The 21736-nt window shown below is 37.8% G+C and overlaps 1 protein-coding gene and 1 non-coding gene across 6 annotated transcripts in view; both read right to left on the bottom strand.

Annotated features, from left to right (window-relative positions):
* Noc3 (Nucleolar complex protein 3) overlaps positions 1–21736 on the bottom strand; it is a 504473-nt gene that overhangs the window by 297831 nt on the left and 184906 nt on the right. The window lies entirely within an intron of this gene.
* TRNAS-CGA (transfer RNA serine (anticodon CGA)) lies at positions 10999–11072 on the bottom strand. The gene has a single exon. It is a non-coding gene; the product is annotated as a tRNA-Ser (tRNA).

Raw genomic sequence — 21736 nt, 5'->3', positions numbered from 1 at the left:
CTATCCTGCAGCAGCCTAACTGCCACCTGGGATCTTCTGATCTGCAAGAGGGGTTGAATGAACTCTTCTATCAGTTTCAACAGCTGATGGTTGACACTATAAAAGTAGCGCCAGTTGCAAGACCATTATGTAATATCAAGTATCGTCCTGCCAGCTGCTTAATCAATTTACTCTCCACAGAAGGGATCATCATGTTAAGAATAATGCATTTTAACAGCTTGAAAATGTGAATTGGGAGGGAGACTGGTCTAAAATTGTTTTGTTGGTGTGGAATGCCACGAATTTGGCCTTAAGCAAGTTCCGAGGGGATTTTCTCAAACTGAATACACCAATTAAGTAAGTTTTCAGAAAGAAATTAAAATAACTCAACGTGGTAGTTGGCAAGAAGTGTCAAAACAAATTAACAATGCAGCAAGAAAGATATTTGGGTCAGCTAAAACAAAAAAGAAGGTCTGGTGGAATGACATTTGCAAAGAAGCGCTAATGGAAAGAACGAAAACATGGAGAACATGGAAATGTTCTACAAAGAATAAACATTATGAATTATTTAAGCTACAAAGGAAGGAAACAGCAAGAATTATAAGGAGTGTCAAAAGATCCTATGAAACATTGCAGCTACTGGAAATACAGGATAATTTCCTACAAAATAATTCATGAAACTTCTATCAAACTTTCAAGAATAACATGAAAGGCTATCAAGATCCGAGTACTTGTTTCAGAAATGAAACTGGTGAAACTGGCCTTAACAATGCACAAAACTGTGAAATACTGGCAAAACACTTTGAAAACATTCCGAACTGTCCGGAACCAAACCACAAATTAAAATTTCCAGAGATTCATGAAAACCTAAAATCTGGTTTGCTCCCAACTGTCGAAGAAATTAAAAGAAGCAATTAAATCTTTAAAATATAATAAAGCTAGTGAGGAAGACCCCATAACACCTGAACTTTTGAAAGGGTCAGAACCAAAAATCATTGAACATTTACAAATAATTTATGAAGAAATTTGGAAAACAGAAAAGATACCAGAAGAATGGAAAGTGGCTCTTAATACACCCATTACATAAGTAGGGTAAGAAGCAAGATGTCGACAACTATAGAATTATTTCTCTTCTACCAATTGCTTATAAAGTATTCACAACAATATTACTCCTCAACAGTGTACGGTGTACACTTAACAGTCAACTGGGTGAATATCAAGCTGGATTTAGAAAGGGCAGATCCTGCTCAGATATTCAACTTGAAGTCAGTAATTCATCACAGACAAATGAACTCTAAAGATATAGTCGTTACATTCATCGATTTTAAAAAAGCTTTTGACTTGTTGATAGAGAAATCTTAGATAAAACCATACGCGAGTTTGGAGTTAAAACCAAATTGGCAAACCTGATCCGCAAAACCCATAGAGACACAGTCTCAAAAGTTAAATTTATGGGTGAGATATCGCGACCTTTTAAAATAAAAACAGGTGTCAGACAAGGTGATGGCTTATCTCCACTCCTTTTCAATTGTATCTTGGAAAAAGTTATGAAAATCTGGAACGAAAAACTGAAGCACCATAATATATTACCACTTACGCTGGGGAGAAAGAACAAAGATGTTGCAATAAATTGCCTAGCATTTGTAGATGATTTTGCCATATTCTCTGAAAGCCTGACTAATGCAGCAATACAAGTAAATCTTCTGGAAGAGACAGCCAACATGGCAGGCTTAAGAAATTCGGCAGAGAAAACAAAATTCATGACGAGTATAAAAAATGCTCCAAAATTGCTAGGAACAGATGTTGGTTCAATCGAAAGGGTAAAGCAGTTCAAATATTTGGGGGAAACAATCCAAGAAAATGGTTTGGAAAAATCTGCTATAGAGGCAGTGATAAACAAAATGGAAAGAGCATATTGCATAACAAAAAATACATAGAACAAAAATGTTTATCTAAAAATCTTAAAATAAAGCACAACACAGTTGTGAAACCAGAATGCTTAGTACTCAATTATAAACTTGAAAGATTGGAAATAATAGAAAGAAGAATTATAAGAAAAATATTAGGCCCTCTAAAAACTACAGAATTTCAGAAATAAAGAAGTAATAACTAAATTTATCACAAGATAGAAAACATATCTATAACAGTACGGAAGAGGAGACTGCTATTTTTTGGAACATATTTACAGAATGGACGACAATAGACTAACCAAAAAGATCTTCACGTACCTTTGGAAGAAAAAGTCAACAACCACCTGGATTCAAGAGATCAAAAAAGACTTGGAAGAAACAACATCAGAGAAAAGGAAGTAATGGAAAGAGAAATTTTCAGCAAGAAAGCTCTAAAGATGGAAGGATTCCAAGGGAGGGAGGCAAAGAAAACTGGCACAAAGTTGTCTGAAGAATGAAAAAAGAAACATAGTGAAACAATGAAGGAATATTGGAAGCAAAGGAGCAACAACAAAGGATGAAGAATTGAAATTGGAACGTGGTCCCTAGTAGGCCCTAACACAAGAAGAAGAAGAAGAAGAAGGAAAAAAAACATTTTCGTGTAAGTTGGAACCAGTAAATTATTCTTACCATTTATGCAATTTTGTAATAGCTCGTGTGAATGAAATTAATGATCTTGGTGTGACACTTTCAAACTGTTGCTGTCTTTCCTTCGAGGAACATTTAGAAATATTTAGGAAAGTGTTTAAATTACTTGGCTTTCTAAAAAGAAACTGTACCGAATTTGTCTCTCCCAGAACTGTGATAACTTTGTTTTACGCTCTAACCAGGCCATACCGTTGTGAGGTATGGCTACCTTCTCACCACTATTTAACACAAAACATACAGGTCCAAATAAGGTTCATGGAATGGATCATCTACAAAGGTTTGGGTATTTCTCTCTCTTTGAGCAATTACGAGTCTTTTCGTAAGACTATGAGTATGAGGACATTGCACTCGTGCTGGAGATATGCCAAAGCCCTCTTTCTTTATACATGCCTGATGAACAAAGTGGATTGCTCAACATTGTTAAAGTTGATTCCATTTCACGTTCCTTGCCGCAATACTAAGCAAAGGTACCTTTTCGATCCGACTAAAATGAGAACTGTGGCTCGAGCAAACTAATGGCTGCTGAGGGCACTAAAATTACTGAATGTGGTGGGTGAATCAGTGGACCATTTTTACTCAATGCCGTCTAAAATTAGATATGCCCTAACAACCTCAATAATGTATGGTCCTCTCTGCAAAAGATATAAATATGTGTATGTAAATATCTCTAGATTTAGCTTAGTCATGGCAATTCTTTAAGAAGATTCATTTTTATTTATTTACGGTAGTGTACATGTGTGTATATTGCACCGTATTACAGACCACATATCATCATATTTGAATATAGCACCAAGCAGAGCCCAAACTCCGTGTCTTAGTGGTACATGAACCCCATAGCACACTCATGTAAACCCCAGTGTGAAGGATGCTTTATTTTGAACTTGCTTGTGAAGAGACCAGAGATCGCTTTCCCAAGCGAGTCAGAGGAAGAGAAGGAAGATCGTGAGGAAGAGACAAAAGATGTATGAATTTGTCACATGGAGACAGTAGTGCCAACAACATGTAGCACTCCAGGTCTGGTTGCTTGCTAATTTGAGATGTTATTTCCACACGAGTGCAAGAATGAGAGAATGTAAAACACTGGAATATACAGATTGAAATTATGGAGCACTATTTGCACCCTAGCAATGATAAGCGGGCATGTTAAAGGTCTTCCTTGGTTGAATTCAAACAGCCGTAGTGTAACGGTTCAAATCCTGTTGCAAGGTGATATCTGTATTATTATTATTTCATCTGTGATATTATTGTTGTTATTATTATTATTATTATTATTATTATTATTTTATCTGTGAGATTACTATTATTGTGCTATAATTATTATTATTATTATCATTTAGACTTTCACGGCCCGTGTAACTATTCATGAGTTATATTTTTGGGCTTATGCCGTGTAAATAATTGTAAACACATTCAACGTTTCAAAAGGAACCTTGCCTTTCTTCATCAGGAGACAAAAGAGAAAAGAAACGACGTATTGATGGTTGCTAGGAGAAAGCAACAAGGAAGCTTCAAATGGTGCCCAAAGATGAAAAGGGGATGCCATTTTAGCCCAATGCTAGAGACAATGAATAGTAACAGCAAAGCATTACTCTCTAATGGTTCTGATTATAGGTAGCCATGATTCACTGAGGTTGTAACCTGTATCGCGGTTGAGTATTTCAACCGCCTCCCTGATAATTCTTGGGCGATATTGCTTTATACGGGCAAGAACATCCACTTCTTGGAACAAGACATCATGATCAGCAACAGCTGATTTATCAGGTTGGTTGAGTCTGATACATCTGGTATGTTCTTTGATGCGAGTACACACCGTTCTCCAAGTCTGCCCAATATAAACCTTGCCACAAGTACAGGGAACTCTGTAGATACCAGGTTGTTGTAATTTAGGCAAACTATCCTTAGTTGGTTGCAGGAGTTGCCTAATCTTAATTGATGTTCCAAAAACAGTTCGTACATGGTACCTACGTAAGATTTTAGCAATACGATCTAACTAATGACTAATTATTATTAAATTCCATTCTGCAATGCTTGTCGCTTGCGTGATTGTAGTTAAATGTATGCATATATACTTGTGTGTAGTTTAACACTAAAAACATGTACAGTAAAGAGTTGCTGTATGTCAGATGTGGATGTGACATTGCTACATTGTGCAATACTGCTGGAGTAAATGCAGAGTCATCGCTACGTCATGGCTATGTCATCGTGAGCATTTAGCACTGATCTCAGTTTCTTTGAGTAACCCAGGCCGTCCCGGGCTATTTCACCGTTGTAAGTAATATTTGTCGCGACGTGGAAATAGATCATAGTTATTTCTGGAGATTACGAAGGTGCGTCAACCTAACGTCTATATAAGGTGGCTGCGTATTGTAGCATCAGTCATTAGTCTACTGGAAGGAGAGGCTACAGTTGGCCATTAAGTGAACAAGATGGAGTGACCTCAGTCAGTCAACGGGAGTAATTAGTTAAACGGAAGGTGAAGAGAGAAGAAGTGGATGGTGAACAGTGATGGAGTCATGGTAGGGTACACTTGCAATGAAGTCATACCATACAGACTTACAAAGAAGTCATATGATATTATATGGAGAAGAAGCAATCACATGTAGGCGTGACACATCTACAGTAAACACTAGATAAAAGGAATACGTCATAATTACACTCAAAGTGTTGAAGATACAGTCAAGTGAACCACTGAGGGATATATATTGTCAAGAAGAATTCAAATTCATGCCTAGTTTCTTTCAGTTGCAAGGTCTTAATTTCATATTCTCATTTGTTTTATCGCAACAAGACTTACTATTTTTTTAATACACAATTTCAAGAATATATTTTGTTCTATCAAATTAATCTTCCGTTTCATTTAAACAGTAAAATTTCTTAACCTCAAATTTAATGGGGAAACCGAATGCCAATCTCCTTTTCCCAGAACTTATAGGGTATGTTGTCAAAAGTAAGCTTATTACCCAACACCCTTTTAGCATTAAATAATCTCAGTAGAAGAGATGAGACTGGTACACAAAGACCGTCCTATTGTGAACGCGGGGATGTACCGAGCCCAACGGAAACTGGAAATACTATAAAGGGTCCAAATGAGCTTGAGGCTAGTCGCTGACAGACCGGTGTGTAGTGCCTGTCACTCGTATCAAACCTGTAGGCAAATGGCCTCTAACAATGTGATTTGAGAGTCACATTTAGGGAGTAGACTAGCTCGCCCGAACATTTGCAGTGAGTGTATAAATAAAGTAACTAGATCAATTTCTTCAATTTAGAGCGGTACGCGTGAGTTAACTGCCATACGGACTTCTTGTGACCAGGTATCATACCCGCTACTCATTGTCAGACTGATATCATAAGTCGCGGATATAGTCAATTGTATCTGGCCTAGGTCACGGCATTGTATAAAAATACATATGAGGCAGTGAAGAGGTTTGTTATACTTCATCATCCTGCTTGCAGGACTTGCCGAGGATCAAAGAAGACTGCATACGTAATGGCATTCCCAGGAGTCGAATGCCAGACTTCAGGATCCAGTGTACACAGCACCAGAATGTGCTAATTCCACGACACAGCCCTGGACGGCGTGCTGAGGCAATAATGGATGGTTTCAGATACGCTGAACTGCATATAAGCATGACTTGCAGCTATAGATTCGACTCATTGCCTTTTTCACTAATGTAAATATTAAATGTGTAACCTTCAATGCCATAGGCATGTTTTTTTCAAGTGTGGGTTGAATAATTTCGCTTGGGGCTGACTGCCTGCACCTGCCATGTGTTTTATTAGCTTTGCCTTAGATGGAATTAGGGTAGTGGTATAGTTTAGTATGGTATTACGTGATTCTGAATGTAGATTTCTTATCCAATATGTGACGCAATTTTATGTTGAGGTTAAAGTCTTCAGAAAGAGTTAGAGGTCGACTTACCTCTAGAGATGTGAACGGGGAACCCAGTATCAAAGACAACTTCATTAACCACATTAGGATGTGCACGTATATGCATGGGAAATGTTTTCCAGCGTGCAGCAAGAGCAGAGAGATATTGTAATGGTTACCATGTCTGCCATGTTGGAATTTGAGTGTGTCTGGCGACATCATCTGGTCCGCCCATTTACTCTTAGGCTCTGTGATCGGAAAAACAGAGAGAAGAAAAAAAGAACAGCAGAAAGCGTTGAGGGTAAACAAAATATTGAGTGAAGCAAGATATATATAGAAGTGTGGAGTCTGGAATCCTGACTCTGTACCGAGGTATAAGGGATTTATTAACATTAGTTAATAAATTTTAGTACAGAAGCTACCAGACTAGTGTTAATTTATCTTACTACCCTGCCAACTCGTCACAACTGGTGTCAGAATTGGGATCGACTAGTAACAGTAATCTCGTAACTAGCAATCTCTAGAGAATAATAAAATGGATAGCGAACAATTTCAGGCTCTCCTTAATAAGTTTACCAAACTTTCATCCAAACAGGACGAAATCAAGAGCGAACTGAAACTGGAATTGAATGAACTTAAGGGTACCATGTGAGATATTGTGCTGCACTATGTTAAAAAAATAACTCTCTGAAATAGATTCATAATAAGTCCAGTGCATATTAAGAAGATGTTATAGAAAGGAATCCTTGAATTGCTAGAATATGCTGGCTCCTTTAAGATGCAAGTATCCAATTGAAGAACCAATCAGCCAAAGTTACGTCGTTTTATTTATGAATAAAGTCCAGTGCGCCGTACAGCATTAAAAAGTCCAATGCGCACTAAAAAGATGTTAAAGAAAGAATTCTTGAGTTGCTGGACAAGGAGATTAGAATATGCTGGCTTCTTTAAGACACTGGTATCCAATTGAAGAACCACGGAGCCAAAGTCAAGTCGTTTATTTACAGTTAAAGACCAGTGCACCGTGTAGCATTAAAAAGTTGATAGGGATGGAAATTTTTCAGTTGTTGGTCAAGGAATTAACCCCTCAGCGCCGACCTCTATACGTGGTATAGACCCCCTTTTCTTCCGTAGCCGCCGACCTCTATACGTGGTATAGACCCATACATGGTTTCGCATTTACGGCTATAGCGCGAAGAGTTTTGGTGTTATGGATATGCAAATTGTTTTGTTTCCAAGAAGACATTTTCGGGTTTATCAGTGTTCTAAATAAGTATTGAAAATCGTTAAAGTGTAGCTGCTTTTGCAAGGATAAATATATGTCAATTATGTCTGAGCACCAATCCCTGCTTTTTTAATAGTCCGTTTGCTTCATTCTTTCCCACAGAATAAAATAAAGAAATGGTGATCTGAGAAGTTTGTCTTCTCGTGTGATGATCTAATTTTGTATTAAGAGTGCGGTTTATTTATTATATTTGTCTTTATTTCTCAGTTTGAAGTCTTTTCGTAACTCCCTACGAGTACTCTGTATAGGCATCAGTTAGTGCTGCTTTCTGTCATACGACACGAGAAGCAGTTGTGCATGTTATATATCTCGTTTGAAAGACGATGTATCGACCTTTTAATCTGAATTATGTATCGAGTTGTTTTGATTCGTCATAAATTTTATTCCCCTCATTCAGTTTCGTCCTGCCGCTTTGGTCCCGCTGCAGCTTCATCAGTTTGTGTGACGCACCGCGCTGAATGGCTAGCTCCTGCTGAGTGTAGCGTGCTTGAAATATTGTATAATTCAAATGAAAGTTTAGTCGGAAGTAGTAGTGGCAGTATTAGCAGTAGTGATAATGAAATAGATGATGTAGCAGTGGTAAATGATGAGAGTGACGATGAGGAGGAACCAGTACTTGGAAATTTCGTGTAGGAGGCTATAGATACGCATACAGGTCAAACGGAAGCTTTCAACAGTGAATTATGATTCCTAGATTCTCCAATAATATTTAGACAAGTCACAGGGACAAACATTAAGCAGTTATCTTATCAGTTTCAGCTGATGGAAGGTTTGTTTACGTAGTACAAATTACGCTTCTCGGGTGGGAAACGAAATATTCAAGGCCGGCGCGCATCAGATAATACAGTTCCAAGGTTGCAGAAAATACGTTTTATCAGGAAATTAGCACCCAAGAGTGAGAAATCCAAACCTCAGAGACGTTGTATCGCGTGTTCAAAACACGGTGAAAAGAAGACATCGGTGTACTGCTGCCAGGAGTGTGGCTTGGGTCTCTGTCTCGAAGAGTGCTTCGAACTCTATCACACGGAACTAAATTACTAAGGAAATGTGAAACAATTATGTAATTATCTTCATGTACATAGTTCTACCATAAGGAATTCCAAATTTCGTGAATATCGGGCCACTCTTATACTAGTAGTAACGCTTTAAGTGAATCAATGTATTTCTGTCGCGCGTAGTTGAAATCTCTTCCGGCCGCGGGATAGGAAGCTCTTTAAACGGCTGCGACGCTGAGGGGTTAAACATATGCTGGCTTCTTAAATTTGCTGCTGTATATTCGAAGAACAACTGAGATGAAGTTACACCGTTTTTTAAGATATTCACAGACGTAAAAACACATGGATGCAGGAAAGGCTGTTCAGTTTTTTGGAACTTGAAAGAAGGTAATTGTTGTGCGTGGAGTCTTGGGAATCCAGAGATGTGCTATATTATGACAAAAAATAGAGATCCATGAAAAGGTTCCGAGCGCCGTATAAAAGTGACAAGTTGTAAAAGTAATATTAAAGTTGTTGGTCATGGAAATCGAAAAAGGTTGATTTTCAAGCGATGCTGCTGTTCATTCAGAGATCAATTGAAATTACAGTACCGTAATTATTTAATTTAATTTCCCGGTTGAACCGTGTTATACTTGTACGCACATCACGTACAGTTTGCCGACGTTTCGAATACATTGCAGTATTCTTTGTCAAGGCGACTGGAATCTGGAAAGGAAAATCCGCGAGGCTATCGAAATCAAGAAACATCCGAACAACAAATTTAGAAGAAGGATATAAAATCAGTAATTCTTGGATGCCTATCATTCATAGTTTAAGACATACAGACCACAACATAAACACACGGGCCGCAACCCCATTACATAACAGCGCGGGCAAGTCCCCATTACCTGGCTGTGACGCATACTTTCCAGAATTCTCGCGAGACAGCTAGGGCTTAAGTCAGCCAGAAAGACTAGGATATAAAAGGCCAAGATCAAGGCCACTCTAGTAGTGTAATTTCTGCCTGGAAGACTGATTACCTCGGATCGAGTAGGGATATTTCAGTAGCCTTGACAAAGAATACTGCAATGTATTCGAAACGTCGGCAAACTGTACATGATGTGTGAACAAGTACAACACGGTTCAACCCAGAAATTAAATAAAATAATTCTTCACACTGTGGAAGCTTCACTTCTAAGATACAGTACCGTAACATTGTTTTCTCAAGATGTTTATAAACTTGAAAGAAATGTTGATGCGAAGTAAGATGCTAGAAGAAAGCTCATCTGTTTCTAGAATCTTGAAGGACGATGGATGTTACCCGAGGAGGATTAACATATATGGAGTTAAATAAAGGTGGATAGAAATTCGTAGTTCAATGCGGACCATACATTTGACTCTGAATAAATGACAGCAAGGAAAGAAAGAAAGAAAGAAAGAAAGAAAGAAAGAAATTTGGTCAGGTGGAAGAAAATATTTAAATATGTCATAAGGGAATTAACGCGTGTTGTAATAAGCTGAAGAGAGAAATGGGGGTAGGTGAGGTTCAAAGGAAATTTTGAGGAGGTGAAGGGAGAAAAATAATGGAAGAGAAGAAAAGGGGGAGGGGGAGAGGATATTAAGGTGGGGCTGAGGGATGTGGGAATATGGAAGATTGTTTAAGAAAAATACTATAAATAGAATGAAAAATCGGACCTTTAATATTAGATTTTGATTGTCTGAAAAGCTGAATGACCAGGTCAAAAAGAATGTTCGATTTTTCAGAAATGTCATTAAGATTGAAGTTTGGATTAAAATATTGGTCTAGATTTATAAAGCAATTCTCTGTTATGTTAAGGAGGGGTCCTTTATTCATAATTTTGAGAATTACCATTTCATGTTCAATGTCTGTAAATTTATGATTATAATCATTCATGTGTTGACCAACTGCAGAAAATTTATTGTGTTTTAGGGCATTGACATGTTCCAAGTATCGTATTTTAAAGCTTCTTCCTGTTTGTCCAATATAAGAAAAATTGCAGCTGTTGCATTTGACCCTATATACACCGGATTTTGAAAAACAATCAGTTCTATTAACAGATGATGAGTTGTGTAAGACTTTAGCGTTATTACTGTTGGTTCTGAAGGAGATTTTAACATCATGTCTTTTAAAAACGTTAGTGACCTTATAAATATCTTTGAATATTGAATTTTCACGACCACGTTGTAATCGAAAGCGACTTTCAACCTATTAGGTCGTGTTACGTACATTTAGTACGTGATGAAGAGATGTTAAGTACAGAACAAAAATGGCCAACCAGACACCAGTGGGATTCGAACCCACAACCTCCCGATTTCGCGTCGGTTGCTCTACCAATTGAGCTATGGTGGCCTAGGCCATCTTTGTTCTGTTGGAAAGGATCTAAGCTACAGGTCTGGTACTACTACCATCACACTGTAGAGTGCGTTCAAGTTGCCCGTTGAGGGCCAAGTCAATGAATATTGAATTTTCACGAGCACATTGTAATCGAAAGCGACTTTCAACCTATTAGGTCGTGTTACATACATTTAGTACGTGATGAAGAGAGCAACCGACGCGAAATCGGGAGGTTGTGGGTTCGGATCCCACTGGTGTCTGGTTGGCCATTTTTGTTCTGTACTTAACATCTCTTCATCACGTACTAAATGTACGTAACACGACCTAATAGGTTGAAAGTCGCTTTCGATTACAATGTGCTCGTGAAAATTCAATATTCATTGACTTGGCCCTCAACGGGCAACTTGAACGCACTCTACAGTGTGATGGTAGTAGTACCAGACCTGTAGCTTAGATCCTTTCCAACAGAACAAAGATGGCCTAGGCCACCAAAGCTCAATTGGTAGAGCAACCGACGTAAGAAATCGGGAGGTTGTGGGTTCGGATCCCACTGGTGTCTGGTTGGCCATCTTTGTTCTGTACTTAACATCTCTTCATCACGTACTAAATGTACGTAACACGACCTAATAGGTTGAAAGTCGCTTTCGATTAAATATCTTTACTGAACGTAAAGGTAGAAAATAAAGAAATTTTTGGTTTTTCTTTTTTCAGAGTGGTTATAGGACGATATTTGTATTTATTGATAATACCTTCAATGAAAGAACTATTGTATCCATTGAGTTTAGCAATCATACGGATATTGTTCAATTCTTTTTTAAGATCACTTTCGGTCATTGGGACAGTATAGGCTCGATGAACCATACTATTATAAGCTGCTCTTTTATGGATTTGTGGATGAGAGGAATCTTGACGAATAGTGGAAGATGTTTGGGTAGGCTTTCTGAAGATATTGAATTTTAAGGAATACAGTTGCCTAGTGATGGTTAAGTCTAAAAAAATTATTCTTTGTTCAGATTCAGATTGAGCGTAAATATTATGTGCAGGTCAATGTTATTAAGGTTGACAAGAGTGGAAGCAGCGTCTGCTGTGCTTTCATCTAGGATTACTAAAGTATCATCCACATATCTAGCCCAAAAAGGAATATTATCATCAATTTGAGTATGTTCTAAAAAATCCAAGTAGATTTCAGCTAAGATGCCCGAATAGCCTCCGGTAGTTCAGTGTTCACTTGATGTACGCTAGAGTTTAGGAAGGTACTTTCACTTCTCTGTAAATTGCATTTTACAAATGGATTTGTAACTAGATGTATACTTGGTTTGAAATTTGCGAACTTGTACGTAGACATTATCAAAGAAAATCTAGGTTATGTATATCACAGAGCTCATAATTCGTATGTTACAAATTGGTGGATTTTGTTTCGGAATGTATTTGTAAGATTTCTTTTGTAAATAATATTTTTCATATTTAAGGATCACGGGGAATTATTTCAGAAGCCATAACCTAAGCCAGGTCCATGCCCTCGGTAAAGTCCTAGCTCCTTCCACCTTCCTGGTTTATTGTCCACTAGTTGGCCCTACTGATATTTACGTATTTTGTTGTGGCGGATCACCCGTGTTGTCCAGCTGATGCTTCGCTGAGTGGTGTAGTGCTTTCTGATAGTGTGTAGTTGCTCTTACTTCCCCCCTTTATTGTGTTTTGTACTTGTTTTGTGTAACCACCATAATATAGGTTACCAACCGATTAAAACATGAAAAACAATGCATAGGAAAAGGAGATAAAAGATCAAGTACACTCCGGATCAGTAGAAGAAGCGATATAAAAATGAACGTGGGTAGACACTGTAAAATTCAGGAGTAAAATGTAAGTCACTTAAAAGATAACAGTGCGTAATTTTCTGAGCGGCAGTATGGCACACGCAGTGTTAGGCAAAGTCTTATAATGTTTATGAATAGCGGAGAACGGTTAAATGAGCCAGCTTTTTAAACACTGTCAGGCACAAAGTCATATCATAATCGAACACATACGAAGATCCATAATCGTGCAGGAGTTGAAGATGAGTAGATCTATTGAAGTAACTTGCCAGCTCCCGGTGATCAGTGCGATATATTTAACATCAGGCACTGTGGTTTCAAACGCCAAAGTAAAATGGAGAATAGTTTGATGATCCAGTAATTTTCTTCGGTTGCGGGAAAGTAAGTATATAGATAAATATAATTGAATAAGTAATTGTGCTCCTATAGAATTCTAAGAACAGTTGACGTGAAAAAAAACAATTGTGAAGAGAAAAAAATATAGTAAAAAGCGCAATACTGGAAAATGGAAATAATGCCTTGAATTTTTACCACATGATTGGAAACATGGGGCAGGAAGCAAGCCAATTTAATACAAGCATAGAATCTGTCCACATATTAACACTTTCAATGGTCAAAATACGCTGGTAAGTGTTTTCTTTATAAGTCTCAGTAGCAATAAAGCTCCACATAGTTCTAAATGTGGTAGTGTGATTTGCTTTAGCCGCGCTATTTTTATTTTGCAAAATGCAGCATGATAGCCGTCCTCCCTTCAGGATTAGATCTTATACAGATACAGAATACATATGCCCGTTCTGAGGCATCAAAAAACCCATGAACTTAAATGTTATTTCCTTTGCCATGGATCATCACTAGACATGGCATGCTTATTTTTTAAATGTTGAAGTTGGTTAGAAAGTAGCAAACGTTGTGAGGTTAATGGATCATCCCAATGTGCCTTTATTTGCCAAAGACGTTGCATAAATATCTCAAGCTATTTGTTTTACGTCGCTCCGACACAGATAGGTCTTTGGCGACGATGGGATAGGAAAGACCTAGGGAGTGGAAGGAAGCGGCCGTGGCCTTATTCAAGGTACAGCCCCGGCATTTGCCTGGTGTGAAAATGGGAAACCATGGAAAACCATCTTCAGGGCTGCCGACAGTGAGACTCGAACCCACTATCTCCCGATTACTGGATACTGGCCGCACTTAAGCGACTGCAGCTATCGAGCTCGGTCATAAATATCTCAATAATAATTATTAAATTAATGTCGTATAGTCCACCTTTTTCAATACTATATTATACAATATTATTGAATTACGTTACTAAACTGGGGACTAGTTTTGGCCTTGGCTGGCCATCTTCAGCCTTAATGTAATACATCTAATAACTCAACAAATGTAAAAACACACAACTGACATGAAAACTTATGTACAAATATCTAATGCATAAATATCTTGCAATGAATTATCATAAGAGCTAGTAAATTTTAGGGATCGAATATTGCTGTTACTCTAGGAAGGACAAATCCTAATGTTGCTCATCGACTGCTGATGAGAAATACCATCACTGACAAATGGCCGCTTGCCAGATAAGACCTAAAGTTCTTACGATGTCAGTATTGTCATTGAGAGCGTGTTGAACTTCTTGAAAGTGTGTAGGAATAGAATTCAACAATTCTTGACTGTTCGTACACCATTCACAATAACACTAGTCAACAGCCATTTTGCATCTGGCATGTGATACATCAACTAGTATGTATTTTGGTGTGTAGAATCCGAATAGACCTTTCAAAATGTTCTAACACGTACCATTTTTGAGTTTTTAAAGGTTTTTTTAATTTTTGTATTCAGTATTTTGCTTTTTGCTGTTCTTCTGTTTTGATGTCTAATTGTTTCTTATTGATTTGCAGAGGAGAGCTAGAAGATCTACAAATCGTCAGTAAATGGTTGGTGTGGTAATCCAGTGGTGTGAAAGAGATCCTCAGTGAGTGTTTCCTGTGAAAGATAGTGTAAACTTTTTGCGTTTAAAACTTACACTAAGAAAAATGGCAACTAGTAAATCTTGTTGCTGTCTAAACCACCCCGACAACTTTTGTTATGTGTGTGGGAAATTCACTCCAAAAGCCCAAAGAAAACCAATCACTGATTTGGTTAAGAAGGCATATAAATTGTATTTTGATTGTCCTGTAGGTGATCAAGATAAATTTTTGCACCTCATATTGCCTGCATAACCTGTACTACAACCTTAACCGAGTGGTTGAAAGGAAAACGCCGAGGCATGCCATTCGCTGTTCCGATGGTGTGGTGCGAGCCTAAAGACCATTATTCAGACTGTTACTTCTGTCTTACAAATATTTCGGGTCATTCAAGCAAAACTAGACATAAAATAAAGTATCCAAATGTATCTTCAGTGCATTTGCCTGTGCCCCATGATGAGGGGTTGCCTGTTCCTGTCTGTAACTTGAAAGCCACAGAACCAGACACCATGTCAAGTGAATCAGAAAGTACTGAACATATAGAAGAGTACTGCCTTCAATATCATGACGCTTCACCTCTGCTCTTTAATCAAGAGGAATGGAATGATTTGGTTCGCGATCTAAAACTTTTGAAACAGCAAGCTGAACTCTTGGGGTCGAGACTGCAGCAACGGAACATTCTAGCTCCAGGGACAAAAATCTCCTGTTTCAGATCAAGAGGTGCTTCCTTCGCTCAATATTTCGATATGCAGAATTCAATGTGTGTATGTAGAGATGTCAATGGTCTGATGATGCAGCTAGGTGTACAACATAATCCACAGGAGTGGCGACTATTTAGTGACTCCAGTAAAAGCAGCTTGAAAGCAGTACTACTGCATAATGGCAATGCATTTCCATCGGTACCTTTGGCTTATGCAGTAGACATGAAAGAAACTTATGAAGCCATGGCTTTGCTGCTAGAGGCAATCAAATATAAGGATCACGAATGGCAGCTTTGCTGCGATTTAAAAGTTGTTGCACTCCTTACAGGTTTACAGGCTGGATTCACGAAATACTGCTGCTTTTTGTGCCTTTGGGACAGCTGTGACACCAAGAACCACTATACAGTCAAGGAATGGCCTATAAAGAAGTCATATGTTCCTGGAAATGTAAATGTGAACAATACCCCATTGGTTGAGCCCGATAAAATCACTTTGCCTTCCCTTCATATCAAGTTGGGCCTTATCAAGAACTTTGTAAAAGCTCTGGATAAAGAAGGTGAGGCCTTCAATCACTTAAAAGAAAAGTTTCCCAAATTAAGTGAGGCAAAGCTGAACGAGGGTATATTTGTTGGACCACAAATTAAAAAATTGCTGAAAGACCCAACCTTTGATACCAAATTCACAGATATCCAATTAGCTGCTTGGTCTTCTTTTAAAGCAATTGTGAAGGGTTTTTTGGGTAACAGGAAAGACAAAAACTATGTTACTATTGTGAATGATCTGTTGGACAATTATAAGAACATGGGGTGTAGAATGTCGCTTAAAATTCACTTTTTACATTCTCACCTCGATTTCTTCCTGGAAAATTTGGGAGCCGTAAGCGATGAGCATGGTGAACGCTTTCACCAAGACATTCTTACCATGGAACACCGTTACCAAGGCCATTGGAACCCTTCGATGATGGGTGACTACTGCTGGGGTCTTGTTAGGGACAGTGATGAAACGGCAAACAAAAGAAGAGCTCTGTCGTCGCATTTTTCAAAAACCAAAGACGATTAAAGGTGAAAATATCTTCCGAACTAATTTGGACCTTTTATTGGCATCATGCCCATATATACATACAAAACAGTATTGATTTCAAACGTTCTGAATGTGTATTTTTGTTTGACTTAATTGTGTCAATTTTCGCTATTGCCGTTTTTTATTCTGCTGTATATCTAGGAAATGTGACGTCATAGAGAAAAACTGATTTTACCAGTGTATTCAGCACCCCAAAATTAGGTAAATCCACCCATTTACAAACCAGATGCAAAAAAAAAAGTTTAAATTTGTTAACTAGTGTAATTAAAACCTCCATATTTGAAAGTTCAGAATGGAGAATTTGGGCTTCTTCAATTGAGTTAGCACCTGACATGCATTCGTCAATGTAGAAATCTCACTTGAAAATAATGGATACTCTGGGAAAGCGTTCTACTTCGTCAGTGGCGAGTTGCTGTAAGCTTCTTGTTGCAAGAAAAGATGTGGATGAAATTCCATATGTAACTACAGCAAGAGTGTACGTGTTGAGCGTCTCCTTAAGATCTTCCTGCCACAGAATGCATTGTAAGTGGGCTGATATTTATTTTATGGTACATTTTCTCGATGTCTGCAGTGAATGCAATATGTTTGGTGCGAAATATCAGAATAATGAACTAGAGGTAGTCTACAAGAAGTCTGTCATTCATGCTCAGTCTTTGCCGGGGAATTTAATACGACACAGCATTTTGTGTTGCTACTAGGTCGTTTAAAGACACGATGATGTTGCAAGTAGTCACTTGCTGAATCTGTTGCATGTGTCCATGTGCTTTTGTATTCTGTCATGCAATCAATGTATTCCTTGGCGTAACTGCTTATCTCTGAAGTCTTCTTTCTAATACGTGAAAATATTGGAGGGCGAATTCCTCTGAATTATCGATCGAGCTTCTCATGCTCATTCTCAAAGTAAAGGCTTACTGTACATCTTCCATGTCTGTCGCCTTCAGTATACTCTTGAAAATGTCTTTGTATTTCTTTCTTGGGGTGAATAAACAACAAGATTTATTTTTTCCATGCTCCAAAACTTCTGGAGTTGATTTTAAAGCGTGAGGATGAATTATTGAGTATTTATTATTTCCTTTGGTGGTGTTGCTTGATGAGAACTACCACTGAGCATCCAAGCAAGATGTGTGTTTTGTAAAATGGGACAGTTGCCTGAACGTTGTTTTTTTTTTTGCTTAGGGGGCTTTACGTCGCACCGACACAGATAGGTCTTATGGCGACGATGGGACAGGAAAGGCCTAGGAGTTGAAAGGAAGCGGCCGTGGCCTTAATTAAGGTACAGCCCCAGCATTTGCCTGGTGTGAAAATGGGAAACCACGGAAAACCATTTTCAGGGCTGCCGATAGTGGGATTCGCACCTACTATCTCCCGGATGCAAGCTCACAGCCGCGCGCGTCTACGTGCACGGCCAACTCGCCCGGTCTGAACGATTCTAGCGAGCATCTTCAGAAGATGCATGAATACTGGGGCTCCAATGAAAAGGTTTATAAAATCCTGGATCTGCCAATGTAATATATTTTTGGTATATTCCAATTTTTACATTTAATGTATGAAGCAGGCATGTTACCCGTAATTTTAGGACGAACTACACAATTGATATTTAGGCTGTAGTCACTCACGTAAGAAAGTATTTCTATGTTGACATGCATCCGAATGTGAAGAGGGATCTCCAAAAGCTTGTAATATTGTATGGGATTTCAAAAAAAGTTGGACAATGTTTTCTGAAATGAAATTACTCTGAGAACCACTGTCACGGATTGCTAGAACTATATGAAACTTTTCACAAAGACCCTTGATTTTTACAAGAGATGTACTCATCAATACTTGAATTGCAGGGTTGGTTTTTAGAGTGTGATTTGCTCCTTGATGAGATTGGTATTCTGATGTGTTTGCTGTTGGTGATATCTGTGACAGAGTCCTTGTTTCATCATGTAACGAAGTGTGATGGTATTTTTATTACATTTTTTACAAGTTATCCTGGATGTGCAGGATTTCCATTTATGAAAAACACCAAGACAATTGCTGCATGCATGGATATATAAAAATTCATAACATGCATATAATTTGTGCAAAGCATTACAAACACAACATGATTTGCTTGTAGACATATAGGATTGATGTCGTTTGGTTGACGTAAGTGCAATAAACAGTTATAACTTGAAAACAATATGCTCTCACCCACGGGCAACTAATGCAAATATCGAGCTTGATTATTATTATTATTATTATTATTATTATTATTATTATTGTAATGTGAAAATGGGAACTAATATTTACTGGACATAACTGAATTATAACATCAAAGCATCTAAGAGTATTTATTTATTCATCTGTCATGTCGACTTGTGTATCCAGCCGTTATCTATATTATCGGCCATTGTTGGAACTGTTACCTAACTGTGGAGGTTACCAGACCAATTTAATTCAAAGTTTCTCATCCATTATTGTCAGGCATTTGACTGGACTATGTGATGCGCTGAATTATCATTTGTAACTTATGCGCACCTTCGCGGTGCACGCGTTGAATTGTGGGACTGGCTACTCGCCCAGCTCAGGGTGTGAGCTCAGTAGTCGGCAGTAGTCTGCTCGCCGCTACTCTCCAAGATGGCTGCGTTGTGTGAAGCTCCCAAGTGGACGGCTTGGCAAGAAAGGAAAGCGATTACAATGGAGCCGGACTCCGGCGGTTAAAAGATGATGTTAGGGCTAGGCCCTGTTATTCTTTTGAAAGTTATCCAGTGTGCTCCAACCTTAATATTTTCTTAATGTAACATGTAAACTTGGTGCTATGAGTTAACCGTTATCGGTATGAAAAGTTTTAAGTGTCTTGTAAGTTGGATATCTTAACTCCAAGTAAGTACTGAAAATTATAATTTATTGAAGGGATCCCGTTCGTTCAGACACTAGTGTGAGTAATTTCATTGTGGACATGACCATCATAAACGCAACTTTGGTATAGTGTAACCTTGTAAGCAAAATTTGATATATATTTGAACTGAATCCGTTGGACAAAGAAAATTAATGTAATGTAGGGAGCTCGGGATCGCTAGTTAAGAATCTATGAGGCGGTATTTTGTGTAAGTGATTTTATCTTACGGTTTTGTCGGTGTGCATTATTGCCTACTGTTTTTCTTGATGTTCATAATGATGATGAATCTTATTATTATTATTATTATTATTATTACTTTTATTCTTTCGTAATTCATTTCGGTGCGTGTTTTCTCCCTTAATTTTTCCCTGTTGGTTGTATTTGCTGTCTGATTTGGTCCTATTGCCTTCGTGGCTGATTATTTGTACGTGATTATTATTGCATTGTTACGGGCGTTTATTAATGACACCTCATATTCGCATCGTAGCGGAATCCAGGGCCCCCTCTGTTCTAAAGTATGTAAACCGCAGGTAAATTGATTAACTAAAGCTAATGTAAACTGGTACTATCACCTCTTGGATAAATAATAATAATAATTATTATTATTATTTTTAATAACTTAAAATCTTAAAATTGAAATTTGCTGGTCGAAATTAAGTTTAATAATGGGAGTTTTCTTTCGTTGTCTTATTACCTTTCTCCCATTGTTTGGGTTCCTTGCTTTTGTCTTTATTACGTCATGTCATCCCTTCTTATCTAATCTGATGATACGTTATTTTTTGGGTGGCTTTGATGATTATTATGGGATCTTGGCTTCGCGTCGGTAACGGGTAGCTCCTGTTGGGTGCTTCAGTGTTCTATTATTATTATTATTATTATGTGCGCACCGTTAATTGTAAATTTCCTTTAATATACTTCATTTTGTTGGGGTTGCTGTGCGCTATTATTTAACTGTGTTTTCATCTAGCTCGTTTCTTTGGTGTAATGTTTATTCGCGGTTGGAGCCACTAATTTTTTTTCTTTTTCGTGTGTCCTTGTGTGCGTCTTATAATTGAGCATTTTAGTAGTGTAGCAAATTTCAATTTTAAAGAGATTTTATATCGCGAGCCCGCATATCGGTTGCAACCAATTTTAATGTTTCTATATGTAAGGTAATGAGTTATTAATGAATTTTCAAACCTTAATTCTGGCGGAAACCTATGTTAATGTGAGCTTCATTTCACCTTAATTTCAACCTTATTTTAAAATACTGTTTTTCTCATCTAGTTTGATTGCATTTTTAAATTTAAAAAAAAGAAATATATATTTTTATTGTTCTTATTTTATACCATTTTCAAATTACATTTACTTAGTAAATTTTCTTCATTTTAAATTTATCTGGTGTGTCATTTAGTAGCTAGCAATATTTACCTGGCAACCTGTCAAAGTTATGTAAGACCCTGGCCTTTTTATTCTCGCTTTTGCCCTCCACGCTTCATATTTTATGCTACTGCCTTTCGGTAAGTATTGTGCTTGTTTTCTTCTTGATGTTTGTGCTTTTCAATTGGATGTTTTGTTTACTAATTGGTAAGGTTGCAATTATTATTATTATTATTATTATTATTACTTGTATGTATGGCTATGGAGGGTTACATCCATTTAGTATTAGTATTTTTTTTTTCAAAATGGCGCTCGGTAATGACGACGTTGTGTTTTATTCTCTGAGTAAATTAACCGTAAAATGTGACGAAAAGTGCGGAAAATGTCGAAGATTAGTGAAAATGGAATGTTGTGTGATTCATGTGATCGATGGTGGCGTTATAAGTGCGGAAACTGCCCTAGAGATGTAAAAACTAATGAAAATGTTGACTGGATTTGTGAGCAGTGTGTTCGGAATGTTGTTGTTGGGGACGGCGTTGACGAAGCACCGAAAACAGTCGATGAGGAATATAAAAGTGCATTAGAAATTATAAACATTCTAAAAAAGGATTATGAGACTCTTAAAGTTGAAAATCAAGAATTAAAAGAAAGACTGCGATCGCTAGAATTTGGGACTGACCATTCTTCGAGTGATACCAGTAACAAACTCGAGCACGTGGTGTCAAGTAGTTCATGGATGGCCGGCTAAGAAGAAGTCTACAACTGAATTTCCGGAAATAAACATCAGAAATAGATTTTCTGCCCTAAATAATTTAATTCTGGAAGAAAGTGATCGCGCGCATGAAACCCAATCATCGCGATCTGCTGCCGTTGCCGTGCCGAGTTTAAAATTTAGGCCTAGAATTCAG

The sequence above is a fragment of the Anabrus simplex genome, chromosome 7, assembly GCF_040414725.1.
Source record: "Anabrus simplex isolate iqAnaSimp1 chromosome 7, ASM4041472v1, whole genome shotgun sequence".
Lineage (NCBI taxonomy): Eukaryota > Metazoa > Arthropoda > Insecta > Orthoptera > Tettigoniidae > Anabrus > Anabrus simplex.
The sequence above is the reverse complement of the archived record's forward strand: the minus strand, read 5'-3'. Positions and strand labels throughout refer to the sequence as shown.